The sequence below is a fragment of the Tauraco erythrolophus genome, chromosome 1, assembly GCF_009769465.1.
Source record: "Tauraco erythrolophus isolate bTauEry1 chromosome 1, bTauEry1.pri, whole genome shotgun sequence".
Lineage (NCBI taxonomy): Eukaryota > Metazoa > Chordata > Aves > Musophagiformes > Musophagidae > Tauraco > Tauraco erythrolophus.
The window spans coordinates 119,040,689-119,054,975 of NC_141465.1; positions in this window are offsets into that span (position 1 = coordinate 119,040,689).

The following is a 14,287-nucleotide window of genomic DNA, read 5'->3' on the forward strand; positions in this document are numbered from 1 at the left end:
AAATAGCAAAACAATCCAAGTGGCTGCTGGGGGAAGCTGTTACAAAGTGCCTGAGGGTCAGCCATAGGATCACAGACAGAATCGGGTTGGAAGGGACCTCTGGAGCCATGTAGTCCGACCTACTGCTCAAACCAGGCTTAAATTCAAAGTTAGAGCAAGATGCTCAGGGCTTTGTCCAAATAACTTAAATTTTTTTTCCAAGATTTTTTTCAAAAGTTGTGATATCGTGACTCTGTGCCTGTTTCTCCACTGACCTTGATGGAGGCCAAGGAGGTCTTTTGCTAGTGCTGACTATCAGGAAAAAACTTCTTCCATGGAGGCCTTTGTATTACCAGTGTTTGAAGTAATCCATGCAGCTCAGAGGAAGCGCGTTCTGTTACACTGCTATATATCCTAAAGGATGGCTAGCATTGGGTGTTGTGCAAATGTTCCTCTTCCCTTGTCTGAAGATTAGAATGGAGTGTAGTAACTTGGTGTTACTATCTACATTGAGGTCACCCTTAACTCAAACAGCGTTAAGGGAAAAACAAATGTTAGGTGTTTATTTACAAAATCTAAACAATGAAGGTGTTAATGCCAGAAGGAAGAAACCATGTTTGTTGTACTTTCCCAAATTCAAACCCGAAATATTTCTATCCTCTTATCTTAGAAGCATTAAGCTTAACCACGTGGCTGTGGACCACTTCAGTTCTGAGGTTTTCTTTTGAGGAAAGAACCATGAAGAACAGTGCTAACTTTTATGCCCCAAATCTTATTTGGGACTTGCTTTCGTCTTCATTGAAATAATCTCCCTCCCTTTACTCACTGGACTTTTATCTTTTTGAATTCCCTGACTTTTAATATTTGTTCCTCTGCACATCTTCATGCCTTGGGAAACGATAATGTCCTGTTCTTATGCCAGGAGTAGGCATGTCTTTCCCTTGGCAGAACCATTATGAATATGAAACTTTACCATATGCTGAATCTTCTAGTCTGTATAAATACAAATGCAGATGTGCTTTGTATGTCCAAGTAGGATTAAAGTGTGCATCTTGCTGCTGGCTTCTGACTGAGAGCGTTGATTTCCTTCACATCTGTGTTGATACTGGATATAAGGTAACTAAGTCACGTTTCAGTCTTTAAGAGGTGTAAGCGTAGGAAGCCAGGAAGTTGCTTTAACGTACTAAGATATGGAAAAGCAGAGAGATTTTAAGAACAGGTTATAGGAAAGAGCTTGGTGAATCGAATCTACAACTTAATATCAATAGAGCATGGCAGCAGAGAGTGGGGACTAATAGCCATCAGTTAAATGACATGATCCCAGTGGGAACAATAAAAGTAAACACCTACCAGAGATATTAAATACAGGCTAGAAAAACAGCAATCAGTCTGACTGGTAGCAAGCTGCTGGTGTACATACAGGCTGAAGAAAACTTCTGAGAACGATACAGAAAGTCAGCTCTGTAGGTAAGTCTCTCCTGAGCGGAGCTCAGACACGCTCCATGTGAAGTGAACGCAATGAGCATGTTCGGGGAACTGTGCACCAGAAATTAATGTTGTGCAGCTGTCACTGCCCACAGCAAATGTTCTGAATTGTACAAAATGTTGCCCTGACCGTATGGGAAACAGTGGGTGGATGGGGAGCCATCCCAAACACTTGTTTTGTGGGAGATTTAGAGTGATAACATTGCCTGTACATTACAAGATTTTCAGATTTACCAGACTCTGGATGAGTTTTAGTCTCAGAATTCCAGTTCAGATATGTTACACCTGCAAATATCACAGAAACTGTTTCCATTTGCAAAGGGAAAATGGTAAAGATTTGTCTAGAAGTACTAGAGAATATTAATAGTTACTGCCTCCAGTGTGCTTTGTCTTGTGTATTCTTCTTGCTGCCACAATTAAGGATTTCTTGTCATTATCACTTTCTGTGTGTCACTGTGGTTTTCTGTAATTTATTGGGGAGAAAAGAGGGAAAGACACTTCATTCATCATTGCAAATCTCTTTTATGTGTGTTAATGCACTTTATACGAAGTGATTACTCTGACAACAGCAGCATTTGGACTCTTCATTTATTATGCAAATAACTTGCCCTGTATTAACTAATATGTGTCCTCCTGGGGCAGAATCAGAATAGCATGGCTTTGTCCAGACTGCTCTGAAAGGCCATACCTGAAATCTCAAGTGGCCACAAATGACTCATTTTCCTTCTCTTGCCTGCCTCCTCACCAGATACTTGCTCCCAAGATGCTTGTTGAATGCAGACAGCTTGTTCCTGTGCCTGATGGTGCTCTCATCCACAAGCTAGATACAGATTTCTAGGCTGAGCCACTGTGGGAAAATAACAGAAGATTGGCTAGGAGGATTGTAAACACGCTCAAGTGACTTGCAGCTGGGGTGCAGAAAAATCATAGAATGGTTTGGATTGGGAGAGACCTTCAAGATCATCTAGTTCCACCCCACTGTCATGGGCAGGGACACGCTCCACTATATCAGGTTGCTCAAAGCCTCATCCAACCTGGCCTTGAACACCTCCAGGAATGGGGCATCCACAACTTCTCTGGGCAAACCTGTACCAGTGCCTCACCACCCTCAGAGGGAAGAATTTCTTCCATCTAATGGAAATCTATCTTTTTTCAGTTTAAATCTGTTACCACTTGTCCTATCACTACATGCCCTTGTAAAAAAATCTCTCTCCAGCTTTCTTGTAGGCCCCCTTTAGATACTGGAAGACTGCTAGAAGGTGTCCCCAGAGCCTTTTCTTCAGGCTGAACAACTCTCTCAGCTGTCTTTATAGGAGAGATGCTCCAGCCTTCGGATCACAAACGCATATATCATACTAATTGTTGTTTAGCCTTGTGTGTTGGATAAGTAGAACACCTGTGTTTAGATAACATAGGCCTGTGATAGACTTAGAGGCACCCTATTGAACACGCTTGAGATTCCTGCCCTGGTGTGAGAAAGATCCAAGTGCCATGGCAAACTGCGCCTGCGTGAATCCTTGAAATACAGGCAGGTTCAGTGATCCTCCAGCGTGGACTGAGCCCCACGGTGCCTGTATCCCTGCTTGTGCGCCTGTGCTCGGGTGCTGCTTTAAGGATCCTCCGGTTGGCGAGGTAACAAAAAATGGGCACAGATTATAGTCATTTGTGTCAATGCCTTTGGTCACTGAAATCCTGGATTTGTTGTTCGCTTTTGTTTTAATAGCAAGTTTCTGCATGCGGACGAGTTGCTGTGGTTAATAGCTGAGCTAACGTAACCAGGGACAGGAGTCATAAGTAAAATCATAGGCAACAAGGAAAACTAAGACCTTTCACAGAATATAATTTGTTTTTATTTGTTCAAAGGAAGAGCGGGGTTTAAGGTTGCAGTATCCCTGTTGTACTTATGCACTTGCAGCAAGCCACTACTGGGGTGTAAATACTGTAAACTTATTAGAAACTTTGCAATGATTTTAAGCTATTTTAAAGGTAGCCTTGTTTAAATTAATCTAATCTGTGACCTTGTCATAATAAAAATAAAAATATATCAAAAAATCAAATAAAATATATATAAAAAATATCAAATATCGGATATTGTGTGAGTTGACTCTCAAAACTAGATGTTTTTTCCTGTCAACCACAGCTGTGGCTTTGAAGAGCTGAGGATAACACAAGGAAGAAGCTAGAGACAATCTAGTGGGATTTCTTGTCCTGTCTGTTTCTTCTTCCCTTCGCTTCCAGTAAGTAAGGTGGTCTAAGTATTTTATTTTAGGACTTTATCTAAAGCCTCCTGGGAAGTAATGGAGAGTTGCACCTCTGACTTCTGTGAGCTCTGGATCAGGCTCTGGGGAAGGTGGCGTAGCCAGGAGTGCTGGACACACCAGCTCTGATGTAGCATGGGAGAGGAGTAGAGATGCTTGTAGATCTAAGAAGACACCAGGACCTCACTGTAGGCAGCCCTCTGTTGCTGTCGTGCCGGGGATGGAGAGAAGAACGCCACAGAATTCAGGTCCAGGAGAAAATGCCAATGCAAACAGCCAGCCAGCCTTTAATTAATTACAAATCCGTATATATAACATGGTTCACAAAGATGGCCAAGGCTATTCGCCGCTTGACCATCCACCTCCCAGAGTGATCGGCTAAATGCTACAACACCCATTTCAAAACAACTTTCCCAGTGTGCCATAAACAAGACTGCATAACAAGCTACAGGTGCAAGATAGAGTCTTAGTTTACAAAAACCTCAAACTGTTTCTCTGCTAGCCTGCATGGGAAAAAAGAACTTTCACAGGGTGCTGCAGTAGCTGGAAAATTTCTGCTTCTAGCTTTTTGGTATCCATACCCCTCCACGTAGCAGCTTTATGGAGGTACATCTGGGCACTGACTGTATCCGGGGCACAGAGCCAGCTCTCTGACATGAAACTTCTCTCTCCCTCTTAAGCAGGCTGTGCCTATGCTTTACCATTACAAAACAACAACCCCAATGACAGCAGTAGTTTTTCCTTTGATTTTACAAAAGCAAAGGCAAGACATTTCCAATTCACAAGCAAATAAGGTAGAGAGAAGTGTCACTGCAGTATTAGTAATTAAATTTCTCCTTCCAATGCAGAAACGCTCTGTATTATCCCTCTAACATGATGGCAAGCTTACCTTTGTTGTAAAAATAATGCCCTTTATCTAAAAAATAAAAAGAAAATCAATCTTCTATCACAACAATCCACAATATCAATGTATTTATTCTTAGCTATGTCTTTGTCTTGTATTCCTACTGAAATTTAAATGAAAAGGAAAAACTACAGAACCAAAGCATAAGACAGTAGAATAAATTAGTGTGAAATGCATATTTTTGTAAAATGATTTTGTTTTCTTCATGTGATATCTTGTTCAGAATCTAGATCAAAAGCGAAATAGTGATTCCAAGGCCTAGACAGAGTTTAGAAATTAACATTAGAAATAGCTTATAGTCTGTTGCTGAGCCATCCTCTCTCCTCAGCTAGTTCATCTTTGATGCCTTGTGCAGAGCAGAAGATGGAGAAGCACGTTTCTCATCACATTCAACTGCTCAAACACACATCAGTCCTTAATGTCAGACCTCTCGTACCTTTGGATGAGTTCAAAGTATAAACTTTGAACCAAGGAACCACTAAAGCATTCATGTCAGAGAGGCAGAGTCTCTTACAGTGTGCTGCAGCTCTCTTTGGCAATCATTCAAGCTGCAATCTGACAATATCTAAAGCTCTCTTAGAATATTTACAGTGAATGCTGCACTCCTGCTATTGGAAGGCAAATCTTGCCTTCAGTTTTCCATTTTCAAAGCTCACCAGCTTTTCACACTGCCTTATTCTTCTAGTTAAAGATGGCAAGGATGAGAAACAAGAGGTTGTTCATTCTTTTTTTCTCTTCGCCTCTTGCTCAGTCTCCAGAAGTGATTTGCATGGTCTATAGTCTTCACACATTCTTTTGTTCTCTCTAAATTTAGTAACACAAACCTGCTGGTTTTCTTTCCCTTTTTCTTCGTTTCAAAATCAATCTTCTGTGCACAACATCGCTTTCTGAGGCCTTATTTTGTGTGCTGTCCATCTTTTCATCTTCATTAAAGTACATGTTTCCTCTCTCTGGCCTCTAAACTCACCCACATCAGATTTCCTAATATACCAATACTGAAATAATCTGTTGACTCACAAGTAATGCCATTCCTGAGTCCCTTGAAAATCCTAATACTTTATATTTCTCATTCAAATACTTGCCTCAGATTATTTGCTCCTCTCTGCAGGACATTATGCAATCTTTCACAAAACTGCATTTTTTTGCTTCTAACCATCTCCTTTTATGGCTCTTTTTTAATCAGACGCTGGCTTTTAAGAGGTTGTTGGCCATCCTGGGGAGGGCTCCGTGTGAAGGAATTATGTGAGGTGTGAAGCCTCAAGTCTCAAAGAACAGGCCATCTCATCCTCCAGGGAGTGGATTACTCACAAGCCTTGACACTGGCCAAATGCTGCTCACTTTTTGAATGAGACCTTGAACACTCTCTCTGTCTTAGGTATCCACAGAGGAGCAAGTGTGACCAAAGACATGACTTCCAGAGAGCTTAAAGGAATTAGAATTTAATGATTAAGATTTAAGTCTACAGTAATTTTCTGAGAGCAATTTTTGGTTCCTGAAAGATAGATTCTTTCTGGGCATCTCGGGCTGGGAAATTTTGATGGGTTATTCCTTTCCAGAGAGCATGTTTTCTTTGAGGAATGCTTCCTATCTCATTTTTTATTGCTACTCTAATGATTTCAGCTGTATGTACTCACTTCACGTCTCACTTTCCTCACGCCATATCCCATATTTTGAGGAAGGATCAGAGGATGTTTTATTTAGAGTTCATCGCTGCCTCTCACCAGGCCACCAGCATGAGAGGATAGATTTCATCTGGCCCAACTGTTTGATTCCCTATTGTCCTTCCGATTGCTTCCTCTCAAATTGCCTTGAAGTTAAATTACTGCAAAGACACTGGAAACTAGCATCCATATTCAGAGCATAAGACATATTTTTGAGACCTCCAACCACTCTAATATCTTTTTTTAATTAACAAGAAATTAATTAGATGCTCCTCCAGTGTCAGCACTCTCTACTCTACCCCTTGTGAACTGGGATTTGCAGAGAGCCTCAAACAGAGCATTTGAGCAACCTGATGTAGTGGAAGACGTCCCTGCCTATGGCAGGGGAGTTGGAACTAGATGATCTTTAAGGTCTCTTCCAACCCAAACCACTCTATGATTCTATGATTAAAAGGCATCTGGTTCTGGTAGGTGGTTTGGTTTAAGACCTTCTACGGCACTGGCAAGAGAGGGCTGTCACCTGCAGCTTTTAACACTGCATGTGTGCCTAAAGGCAGCGCCTATCACAAGCCTCCACGGTGGAGGCCAGAGGAAGCCTGATTGCCGTGTGAGGTTCCTATCTGGCTAAGTGCAGCCAGCACTTCTGGCTGTATCTAAGATTGGAGAGGGATGCAGGAGTCCTGCCCCTGGGCACGACCTGGTTTCACAGTTCTGCAGACCAGAGGAAAACTGTTACAGTGCTTTCCTCTCTGCTTCCTCACAAAGTAACGTGTTCTCCTTCTCATCTAGATTAACTTAAGCCTCAGACAAAGAAACAAAGTTTCTAAGGGAGTCAGAGCATCACATTTGTCTGTATTCAATTAAAAGTAAATGAAAAGAGCCTGACATACATACTAGGGTATCTCTAACCCATATCACCTTATTCTATATCACAAACAGTGAAAGCACTGATTTACCACACCACTTATGGGGGGAGGTAGGGGAAGGGCTCTTTACATTAGTGATGGGTGATAGAACAAGAGGAAATGGGTATAAGCTTAGTCAGGGGAGATTCAGGTTGGACGTTAGGGAGTATTTCTTCTCTGAAAGGGTTGTCAGCCACTGGAATAGGCTGCCCAGGGAGGTGGTTGAGTCCCCATCCCTGGATGTGTTTAAGAATAGGGTGGATGACCTACTTAGCAATATGGTTTAATGGGGATTAGGGACAGTTGGACTCAATGATCTCTAAGGTCTTTTCCAACCTAGAAATCTATGAATCATTAAAGCGGAACCTTTCCTTGCATGAATGGTTCTTGTGTCAGTGTGCAGGAGGCACATTTTTGAACATGGGCTTTAGTTTTGTTTCTTGTTTTTACCAGAAAAGATATCTAACCTTTCTTTCTGAGGCAGTGCTATGAAGAATGCACTAAAAAAAACATGTTTATTTATCGTGCACTTTTCTTGGGTCTGAGGCCGTATGTGGCAACGATGTAAATTAGAAGGTCATCTGCAGTGAAACACATTTGCACTGATTCCTTTTAATGAAGCAATGCTGATTATGAAGATTTAGCTTATCTGTATACTTTAAGTCAGAGGAATTACTGTGATTAATCTGTCTTGATATCTTGCAGATTAAATAAACACAATTCTGCAATCTATGGTCTTGTTCCTGTTCTCTCTCGTTTCGGCTATAAAACCTGAAAGACATGGAGCCAGCTTGCAGGCCACAGTTACGTTTATCACACCAGGATCCCTAGTAGGAGCATTGTTAGGATGGCCAGAGCTCTGATCTCACTGCTGCTCTTCCCAAATACTCCTCTCAGTTGAGTTAATCCGCTTGGCCAGGCCCACATGCCAGGTAGTCTCCTGGGGGAACAGGCAGGAGAAAATACAGAGGCAGAAATCACTCTTCACACATCTACCCTGTCTGATAGGTGCTTGGCTTTATAAGGCATAAAGGCCTTTTATTATAAGGTATTATTCGTGTGTGACCAATCCCTATCTGAATCCACCATCCAGGCAGGATGTTGGCATCAGTATACACTCCAGGGCTATGCGTCTGTCTTTGCCTCTGTCAGCAGCTCCCTAGGATGCTTCTGGTAGGCAGGGTGAGAGCTTGAAACCACATCACGGAGAAATATCGAGTGGATCTTTACTATGAAAGATACTATGTTTGCTCTTTCCCACTCTGAAACTCCTAGGACAGAGGAGACCAAAGCACACATTAAAAGAAATCCGAGGTCCTCCCACCGTATTGTCTCTTTTCTGACTCAGTAGTATCCAACACCATGACATATGCTTGAAGATACACTTGCTTGCTGTCGCCTGTGCGTTTGCAGTAACAGGGGCCTGGAGAGGCATTTGTGCTTGAAAATGAGGTGAGTGGCGAGAGAAGCTGGTAGCGTTACGCTCCTCAGAGGGTTTGCTGTCAAGAACAGTGACAAAGGCAGTGGCTTGGGATGTCAGGCACGTTACCCAGTATTTACAGCTATTTCTGGGTCAAGGGCTGAGACAAGAATTAGATATGAAATTACCCTTCCCTCTTAACTCAGTACTGTAAAATAAAGAAAAATGAATAGCAGTTTCAGGAATTGTGGGGTGAAATGGGAGAAAAGTAAATTGTTCGAGTTGCTGCCAAAAGAGACAATTATGGACACTCTCTCTGACAGTCAAATTCTCTTTACAATTATTATTACAGTGCTGTAGTGCCTTGGAGGCCTTTCCATGGAGCAAGACCTCACTGGTCTCAAAAATTTTCTTCTGTAAGTGTTCACCATTTAATTAGAGAAAGACATGCACCCATCCCCGTGTGTTTTTTGGTTCTCTATGGCAATGAAAGCAGGAGATTCTCCTACAATGCTCCCCATGTGAAGCCCAGCTGGGAGTGTTGTGGCAGCTCCCTTTAGTTTGCTGGGTGCTGCCCACGCAAGTGTGCATTGGACTGAGAGACAGTGCTGCAGGAGAAAAGGGCAAAGACAGCCCCAAGGTCTCTGGAGCAGCCAAAGGCTGTGGTTTCTCTGTACAGAGTGCTGCAACTGAAGATATTGCTGCTCGTGTAACTAATGGGCTGATACAACTGCCTGTGGGATCAGGCTACAAGCTGGCTTCTGGAACTGACCTACCCTTAAAAAGCAAAAATATGCTTTAATCTCACTTTAAAAACAAATCCAACTCACTGCACTGTATTGAAGCTCTGCCTAATATGGAGTTATTATTGCATTGGTCTGAGGCATAAGGACCAATAAACTAAAGCACCAGGGTTTTAATTCCCGCCCCAGCCAGGTGATCAGAGCTGTTATTTGTCTCATTTTGAAAGTAGCTGATCTGAAGCTCCCTGACATGTACACCTCTGGCCCTCTTCAAGTTGAGCAGGCACCATGAAAGACTTACCCATTTCTCTCAAACAACTGATTTCTAAAACAGTGTGTTACCCGACTCAGCAAATCAAGGACAGGATGGGTGTTATGACCACTGTGAGCTTCCCGTCTGATAAAAGTCTTTGTTTTCAACTTCTAGAAAGAAAAAAAAGCATGTAAAAGCCCCACAAGAAATGAACTGGATGAGTTATCACTTCACATGTGTAACAGCTTCCTCACAAAACATTTATTAGTAGCAGTTGTCACTGGAGAATTTCCCAGATGAATGAGTCTCTGTTACAGACATGAAGCTGGGGTGGGCAGAGGGAAAATGGACATTTCTAAACCCCGTCGCCCTGATCTGCAGAACTACAGCTGAAGAGATCACTTGGTTTCAAAGGAGCTGAGCAAATTAATGAAATAACTATTGCTCCAGGGCAGACACCACACGATTTGCTATTGAATATGGAACAATGGGTGAATCATTCTTCGATCCACCGCAGTCTCGCAATTTGTTTTCACTGCGAGCCGAGCTCTCCTTTCCAAGGCAGCCTGTCAGGACCCTCAATGTCACAGGGGCTCTTTTATTGTTGCCAGGAGCACTCTTTGTGATGGACAGTGGAAAGTTGTCTGGCTTTTCAATTCAGGTGCTCACTGTGCAATTCAGGCATGAGCAACTAATAACCCAGGCATTGCTACTGCATTGATTTTTGGGCAAGGTGTTCTGTCATTTTATGGCACTGAGTTTAGACGACTGCTTTAATTTTCTCCTGAGGAAACATAATGAAATTTCTATGAAAGAAATATGCTTTTCCCTATAATTGCGTCATTCTTTGGGTTGGTTATTTTCCCCCTGCAATTTCTCCAAGGACTGACATTTTTATTCTTAGACTAGTCATTGAAAATTCCCATCCCAGCCTAAGTAATCCCTCAGAATCAAATGTAAATGACTGCTCAGCAGTACCAATGGCAACTGAAAACCGTGTGGTTTTAAAAATGAACAGAACAAGAACTAACTGAAACCAAGTACATTTTGACTTGGGTGTACTGCCTCTCTGTCCTCTTCCCAGCATCCTACTGGATATTTTGCTTCTTTAGTGGGTAGACTTCAGAATGTGTTGTTAAAATTGAGGTAAGAAACTCTCCAGCAGCACTGCGGAAAAAAAGTTTCGTATTCTCAAAGTAAAAACCCCTTTTCCCTAGAGCAACGTTGCCTTTCGCTTAAAGAAAACTGCACAGGATCACACTGACTGGAGGGGACTTTTTCCAACCTTTTCCATATAAAAATAAAATATCAAACAAAGTGCAGAAGGCAAGCAGTGAAGGTTAGCAGCATGGAGGTTTATAACACAGGTCAGTTGGAGAGTCACCAGCTTCTTTCAGAGAAAGTGTAAAATTCGCCAATAAATGGGAATAATAATTCACTCTGCAAGGTCAGCGCCTCCCTGTAGGAGTTCAGCAAAGATCAGTATCTCCGGAGCATTATTGTTTTATTAGCGGGTTTAATTTTGGCGCTGAGGATGAGATGACTGAACAGAGGTGCCCAGCTGACCATTAGAACTGGAATACCAAGGGCGTGTTCTCTAGGCTCACTGGAGATTTCTGAGCATGTGAGGAGCTCTCAGACATACTAATGTCTTGAAATAAATAGGACTAAAATTTCATTTTTGCCTGCTTCCTCTGAGAAAATTCTTTTCTTGGATGAGGAGAGGAAATAAGATTAAAATATGTCCTCCTTTCCCTAACTGCAGACTTCAAACTTACAGTCAGCTCTCAAAAACCCCAACGGCAGAATGATTATATTTATAGAACAGCTTTCTAGTTTCTATTGTTCTTCACTTTTTCGAGATTCTAGAGTGTATTTGCATCGTGGTTTCTCTCCTAAAAACAGAACTACTGGAAATGTGTTTTTAAATGAAAATGTACAGTGCCATGTCATTAATGAAGAGGTTACAGATACCAGGAATAACACCACATACTGCAAAAGCTCACACTCTGTCTTGAGTTGTCTTCCTTGTCTGTAACTTCTGGCTGTAGAAAACACATTCCCTGTTCTCGTTCCCTGTGTTGGGTTTGTCCGGTGAGGTTTTGGTAGCAGGAGAGGGGCTACAGGGGTGGCTCCTTTGAGAAGCTGCTGGAAGCTTCTCCAGCTCCAAGTTGGACCCACCTCTGGCCAAGGCTGAGCCAGTCAGCGACACTGGTAGCACCTTGGTGATAACGTATTTGTAAAGGGGAAAAACCCAGCAAACTGCTGGGGAACCTGCAGCAGAGAGCGGGGGAAGGTGCGGGCCTCACCCCCAGCCTCCCGCGCGGGCGGCTGTCTGCGCTGGGCTGCCAGGGTTCGTCAGGCTGGTTGGGCCTGGTGTGGTGGTGGAGAGGAGTGGGATGTGAGAGAAATTACTAAGCAGACTCCAAGGTCAGTGAAGATGGAGCGGGAGGAGGTGCGCCGGAGCTGAGATTCCCCTGCAGCTCGTGGTGAGACGGCAGGTGGCCCCCCCTGCAGCCATGAGAGGAACAGTGGAGCAGAGATCCACCTGCAGCCTGTGGAGAACCCCACACCAGAGCATGTGGCTGTGCCTGAAGAAGGCCATGACTCCATTGGAAGCCCACGCTGGAACAGTGTGTTGCTGAAGGACTGGACCCCGTGAGAGGCGCCCACACTGGAGCAGTTCATAGAATCATAGAATCATAGAATGGTTAGGGTTGGAAGGGACCTCAAAGATCATCTAGTTCCAACCCCCCTGCCATGGGCAGTGAAATCCTCCACTACACCAGGTTGCCCAAAGCCTCATCCAACCTGGCTTTGAACACCTCCAGGGATGGGGCATCCACAACTTCTCTGGGCCACGTTTTCCAGTACCTCACCACCCTCAATGTAAAGAATTTCTTTCTTATATCTAACCTAAATCTCCCCTCTTTCAGTTTAAATCCATTGCCCCTTGTCCTGTCACTACACACCCTTGTAAAAAGTCCCTCTCCAGCTTTCCTGTAGGCCCCCTTTAGGTACTGGAAAGCTGCTATAAGATCACCCCGGAGCCTTCTCTTCTGCAGGCTGAAAAAAAGTGAAGTTACCACCAGCAGGTGGTAACACTGGGATGGAAAGACACCAGTTTGTCTGCAAGAAGAGCACATCACAATCAGAGAAGAGTCTTTCCTTACTGGGCCAAACGTGTTTTTCTCGCTTCTCCTCTCTCACATTTGCTGCATATATCTGAGGACTGAGCATAGCATTAGTCAATCTTGCTGGAACCTCTTTTGTATTCATCTGTTTGCTTTGTACATGGCTCCCCAAAGGGGGTTCACATGCTGCTTTTCCAAATGGTGTCTGTGAAGCTCTATCAGTTATAATTCTCCACCTAGTGGTGATCTACAATAGGTTTTTCTTGAGATGTTGTTGACTGTCATAGCATAAATGAAATAAAGATGCAAGTGCAATTTACACATTTAATACCGCTGTGATAATGATTAAATTACCATTATCACTTTGAAAACATACTGTCCCATGCAAATAGCTAACAAATTACCCAAGCACTTCCCTCAGAACTTTACCTAAATAATGTTATTACTTGGCAACTGTGAACACATTTGGTGTCAGACACAGTAATAATGATCTCATCCCAAAGAAACTACGTCTCAGAAAAACATTTGCTTCACCTGAGATATAGAATCATAGAATGGTTAGGGTTGGAAGGGACCTCAAAGATCACCTAGTTCCAACGCCCCTGCCATGGGCAGGGACACTCTCCACTATACCAGGTTGCTCAAAGCCTCATCCAGCCTGGCCTGGAACACTTCCAGGGATGGGGCAGTCACAACTTCTGTGGGCAATCTGTTCCAGTGCCTCACCACCCTCCGAGTGAAAAATTTCTTCCTTATATCTAATCGAAATCCCCCCTCTTTCAATTTAAATCCATTGCCCCTTGTCCTATCACTACACGCCCTTGTAAAAAGTCCCTCTCCAGCTTTCCTGTAGGCCCCCTTTAGGTACTGGAAGACTGCAACAAGATCACCTGGAGCCTTCTGTTCTCCAGACTGAACAGCCCCAACTCTCTCAGCCTGTCTTCATAGCAGAGGTGCTCCAGCCCTTGGATCATCTGCATGGCCCTCCTCTGGACTCATAGCAGCACTGTCAAACACTGTTGGCCAACTGCAACTTGTAAGTGCTTGAATGTGCGTAGTTTTTAATTTCCCTCCTACCCAGGCACACCCTGATTAGCTAGCACCCTGCCCTTACAGAAGCCAGAGGCTACCATGGACACATGGAACTGGCTGCAGATGGGACAGAAAGGGCCTGGGGGACTGTCTGCAGGTGGGTCATGGCAAAGAGGAGCAGTGGGCGCTGTGTGGAGCTGGAGCGTGTGAGCGCGGGCCAGGCCGTGCTTCCCTCGTTCACTCCTTGTTAACGTTGCTCCGGGCGAGCAGGCCGGGGTTCACGCCAGGTGATGTTGGCCCAGTGCGAGGGGCGAGCCTGGAGGTCGGTATCCCCAACCCGGGCCTTCCTGGTCCTGTCAGAGTCAAGCTGCTTGTGCCGTGACACAGTGTCTGCTGTGACCTTCACTGGCGAGGCGGTGGAAAGCCTTCCGAGAGCTGACTGCAGTTTTGAAGGCATGAGAGAAGTTGAGGAAACGCTGCCATGAGACTGAGCGCGTCACGGCCGGACACCGG